We start from the raw sequence: 5,865 nt of genomic DNA, 5'->3' as shown, positions 1-5,865 counted from the left end.
TTCAATATATTCCTGTGTGTATCTATAATCTATTCTATTCTAATGATATTAGAAGCGGGCACGAAAATCTGATTATATTAAATGATAATATAATATATAATATAATATATTAAATTATAATATGATTAAATTAATTATTATACGTTTTTATTATTACTTATGTCGCTATATGTACAGTTACTCACTTATCTAATTTGTCTTCTCCACGGCAATTTCTAGCATCATTAGAATATCAAAGTAGAATTGTAGTTACATAAGGCAATATTTTATGAGTCAAAATTATTTAATCCCTTTTAAAATTTTCAGGGTTTTTGAAGGCGGTTAATTTTTCTTAAAAAAGTTTTCTATTCTGTATGTTTTAATTGACTAAAAATTAATTTTTTAAAGTCGATTAAAAATAAAAGTTTCTTTTTGTATCTCTAGATATATTTCTAAACATGTATCTCTAGATGCATTCGGATCTTTAAGAAAATAATGGAATTACTCGATTTCCAGGTGCGGATCACCTGGAAGAGGTGCGGAACACTAATCTAAGAGAGCTATGTAAATAATATATGTAGATAATCGAGTAAGTTTTATCGCAACATTTCCAATATATTAAGTTATTACGAAACGTACAAACAAACAAACTTATATACAAGAAATTTTAAGTATCATTTTTTTCTTTTAAAGTCGATTAAAAAAATTTGAAATATACGTATAAGTAAACGTATAAGCGCGAACTAAAGAACGCAGATTGTATTTTTTTTAGCGAAATCGTCCTGGAACGTTTGGTTTGCTATTTCTTCGTAGAAATTATCGATCGATCTTCAATACTGTTTTTCTCGCGCGTTAATATTATTTGCCGATAAGCGTCTTTCAATTTCCGATCGCACTTGGCGTCAGACGAAACGACATAAGCGTCTCGCGAGACATAAATAGCAAATGACAGGAATCAAAGGCAAATCTGTTCCCACGGGGACTGGAGCTTTTTGTCGTTGAACGTCGCTTTATAAGCCATAAAACGTGGCACGATAGCGTACCTCCACGAGCTCATAACTATGAAAGGATAGGGAAATACTGGGGAATCGGTCCGCAGCTATCGATCGTTCCTGGCAGACTGCTTCTCTCCTCGGTCCTACCTCGTCACTCGCACCGGACGACCCTGACTGTCGTCGCTCTCTCGGAGATAAATCGAGTTTACCGTCAGGTACCGCGCTCGGGACAAAGTTATTATAGTTTCGATTCGATTACGTCGCACTGCAACGACAGTTACGAGGGAAAACCGAGCGCCTTGAATCCCATCGCTCTGCCCTTTCGTACCCTTTTACCGGCGACGATGATCTTTACCCTAGATCAGCTGGATCGCCATGTCTTCTGGGAGGCTACTCGACTAGGAAGAGCTAGCAGAGAAAGAGTATGCAAACCAGCGTGTGTTAGTAGACAAAGCTTACGATATTCCCGTAGTGTGCCAAGCTTTCTATCGATACTACGTCTACATATCCTATCTTAGATAACATATAAATATTGATGTTTGACTCCTTGTTCACAACCTTGCTTTAATCTTCAAATCGTAAGAAATTGACCAACCACAGTCGATTATTTTAAAAATACTCAACTGTGATTGATCAATATCTTACGGCTTAAAGATTAAAGCAAGGTTGTGGACAAGGGGCTAAAGTTCATAAAAATAAGGGAGAGAATAAAACAGAGAGGATGCAAGATCATCATGTAGATCAATGGTGCAAAGTGGAAACAAATTGCAGATAACTTACAGTTAGATATATTATTGCTTTCCTTTAGTTGAAGCAAATAATGATAATTACTCATAAATTCAGAAAAGAGTATGTGTGTGTGTGTGTGTGTGTGTGTGTGTGTGTGTGTGTATGAGAATATGTGTGTACACAGAGAAAACGGTTTCTTTGAGCTTAGTGTTCCTATCCATTTGACTCGAATAACAACATATTCTATATCAAATGTTATTTTATTTTATTAAATTGTCTTTTACTATATTGTCTCACGTTGAACACTATTTAAATACTATTATAGTATTTAAAGAAAATAAAATTTGATTTTCAATCATATAATATATTATTTCATACTTTAAATATTGCTCAGCGTTAGATTGAATCGTGTTCTTTGATCGGAAAGAAAACTATTATTTTAAACGTCCCGTTTTTTAATCTATTGTTTGGACTAATCAAGGATGAGTGATCGTAATAATGATGGAGCATTTGAACAGAAAATCATATAGAAGAGCTATCCATGGGAAGCGTACACGATGAAGTAATAAAAAGACAGACTGTCAGTAATGCGGGGAAAAATGTCAAAAGTTATTTAAACAGAATTATTGAACTCTTTTGGTAAAATGAAAAAAATTTAGTAAAATAATTTGAACCAAACAAAATAATCATTTGGGCCAAGCAAAAAATTTACTCAAATAAAAAATCATGTTTGTTGAATAAAATCAAACAAAAAATCATGTTTGTGTGTTGAATAAAAAATTAATTTGTTTGATAAAAAATTAACTTGTTTAATGAAAATTTCACTTGTTAATCGAATATTAATATGATTATTATAAATATATTTTAATTTTATTTTTTATTGTTTTTAATTAGCTAAATAGCGCGCGCTTGAGTCAAAAGAAACCGTTTTCTCTGTAAAGAGGTACGGCAGTGGTATTGTAAACAATAATAAAATATCGTTTTCTTTCTTTAATGGTATTGACATAATTTTCGAATAAACCTTCTGTCAAATTATTTTTACGAATAGACGATATTTAATTAATCGAAAATTTTATTCTCGACTAATTTTCCGCTGAAAGAAAAGCGTGAAAAGCATGAAATCTCGTATTTAATCACAACACAGTCGGGTGTTAATAACTCGATATGCTATACGTGCCATTCGATCGTTTTGTTGCGGCGGTTATTGTAGTGAACGCGGACACTTATTGAAGCCCGCCATTGGCAATCGCCGTGCCCTTCTAGCTTCGTCTCCCTTTTATCGTTCGCGTTGCTTTTTTCCTCGCTTCCGTGGTGTCCGGTCCATCGTCCGCAGGACGAGCTGACACGTATCAAAATGTGGAAAAAAGGGCGAAGCCAGCGAATATTGCTGCGTACGTGTCGGGAAATCGTTTACTCCGTCGTCCTCTGACCAAAGAGAGCAAAAAAAAAGAAATAAAAATGGATAGTATATTGTTCCCATATCTGACGATTTCTACCTATATTCATTCCTGTAATGCACGTCATCTGTATTGTTGTATACACACACACATATATATACGCGAGTCGCTCCGGTAGTCATGGATTTCCTCTCGACGGAAACGCTGAATGTCAAGCCGCGAAAAATGACGGTTGTTTCCAAGTGGAGACACACAGATAGCTTCCGAGTTTCTGTCCTCTGCGATCGTAAAAAGCGAGCGTTCTGGCTATTTGCAATTTAAAAAGATGTCCAGTGGGCAAATTGTATTTGCTTAGAAAGAAATCTGCTATATATCACAAAAGGAAAAAGGGCTTCGCCGTAAAGCCGACCTTCCCTGCCCTCACTCTTCGCACGGGAAGAAGGGACAGTCAACTTCGTGCTTGTGTCAAGTTCAATTTATAATCGCAGTAAAGTGCTACGCTCGGTATATACCCCTCTGTACTCTCTAATGACGATTGAGAGCTAAAGCTAACGTCGACGCTCATCCTACGTGGCTTGCAGTAAACCGAGTGACGCGACGAGGAACGATGAGTCTTGAAAATACGTCGTTCGACGAAGTGGATGCCCGCGAGCGATTGAAATATCGTCGTGACGTGTCGAGATAGCGCCTCGGCTCGGCATTCATTCGCGCGATATTTCGTAATCTCGATAGAAACTTTTGCCGTTTACACGTTCGCTCCCGTTGAACAACGACCGACCGCGTTTCGTTACTCCATAACGTCCATGGATGTAGGAATATCTGAATGGAGAATATTTCTGCAGTGTTGAAGCTTAAGGGGAGTGGAGATTGTGTGTAACGGATATATCAAGATCAATCAAGATTATTATTATTATTGCAAGCTTTATTGCAAGCAAAAGGCGAGGCATTAGTGAAAGGGCTGCTTTGACTTTGCCTTTATTTAACACAAAAAAGTACGTCAAAGTATTATTAAGAGCAAATTCTATACAATCAGTTGCCCTAGAGCGGAAGGAGCATAGATAGCCTGCAGATTGTACCCTAAAGTGGAAGGGAATTAAAATATTTTAGGGTATGAAATACCATATTGTGTATCAAAAGGCTGAGCGGAATTTAATCGATCTGTAGCGAGGAAAAGATAGTTCACATTGCAGACGCGTCTCACAAGATGGTTCAGCATGAAAGTCAGCTTTATAGTGTGGAAGATTATGAAAATAAGAGGGGGATCCTATATGTAGAATGGTTTACACAAGATAGCATAAGCGCAGAATAAATCGTTGTAGGATCCTGAGACATCTTGATTGTCGGTATGCAGGTGAAATTTTCAAATGCTCAAATTTTCTATGTCATGCAAAACGGAGACAAGAATTTTGGATTTGTAGTACTCTCTTGAGAAACTGCTGAGACATTTAAGGAATATACACGTAATTGTATAATGGAACAAAGAAATAACTAATAGCTGCGATATGAGAAGCTTTTGAGGAATAGAACAGAACATGGCGAAGGAGATAAAACAAATATAAGCTGATTTATATTTAGGTATAATATGATGATCAAAGAACCAATATGAGTTGACATGAAGTCCCAGAATTCTGACTGTAGAAATAATTAAAATTGAAATTAAAGAAACGTTAAAAATGATTCAATACAAAGGCAAATTGAGAGTGGAACCAATAAGAATGATGGCGGCGGTATGTCTCCAATCTAATTGTATCTTATTTTTTTATTTCGCGGTTTTTCTAATTCTGCAGTCTTCGCGTAACAATCAGACATATTGTACAAGAAAATATAACATTTAACTGCAGACACATATTTTGTTTATGGAATACATAATCTCGAAACGTAGTAACGGTTAAAATCACGCCGCGCGACTGTGCACGATGTGAAAATACAGTGTCCGATAATTCACGAAGGAGCCGCGGTGTACAGGTAGATTAGATCAAACTGAACAAATAATCTCTCTACCATTTCGCGAACAACCACGTAAAGTTTTGAGTTATTAATTAAAAAATATTTGTAAATGATTACGTGCCATATAATAAATGAACTGTGATAGTGACCTTTGCCGTTGTATGCTTATATGTTAAATTAAACTGAACAAAAAAGTCCTCTATCATTTTTCAAGTAATCACATAAATCTTTAGTTATTAATTAAAGAAGATTAGTGTAGTATTATGCACAGCTGTATACTAATCTTGTTTAATTAACAACTGAACATGTACGTAGTCATTTGGAAAATGGTAAAAAGCTTTTCTGTTCAGTTTGATCTAATATACAAGCACTGAGAGAAAAATAATAGATGGAATAACTATAATCTCACTATATTTTATAGTTCGTTTTAGTCTCAAACATATATTTATAGTTTATCTAAACATGAAGATATAGCAGAATGAACACAGATTTATAGTCATCATCTTATTACTCTATGTGTATAGTAAAGCATTCTTTGGGAATATAGTTACATGTACCTATATTTGCCAAATATTCTAATTGTATTAACTATATAAAATAGTTAATTTCTCTTACCATTCAATATTTGCTACCTTACTATATATTTTATTTCAGATAATTATAATTCTTGGTAAAAGTTTTACATGGGTTATATTACAGTTATATTACGCTTATATTGTAAATATTACAAACATTATGGTGACATTTACTATAAAAATGATATTGCTATAATATATTATATATATATATATATATATATATATATATATATATATATA

At 34.5% G+C, this 5,865-nt stretch overlaps 1 protein-coding gene across 1 annotated transcript in view; it reads right to left on the bottom strand.

The window, feature by feature from the left end:
* LOC116847579 overlaps positions 1-5,865 on the bottom strand; it is a 12,415-nt gene that overhangs the window by 1,436 nt on the left and 5,114 nt on the right. The window lies entirely within an intron of this gene.

The sequence above is a fragment of the Odontomachus brunneus genome, unplaced genomic scaffold (assembly GCF_010583005.1).
Source record: "Odontomachus brunneus isolate Ranch 3 - 2012 unplaced genomic scaffold, Obru_v1 Obru_scaffold_080, whole genome shotgun sequence".
Taxonomy (NCBI): domain Eukaryota; kingdom Metazoa; phylum Arthropoda; class Insecta; order Hymenoptera; family Formicidae; genus Odontomachus; species Odontomachus brunneus.
Note: the sequence above shows the minus strand (reverse complement) of the source record. Positions and strands in the feature narration are given on the sequence as shown.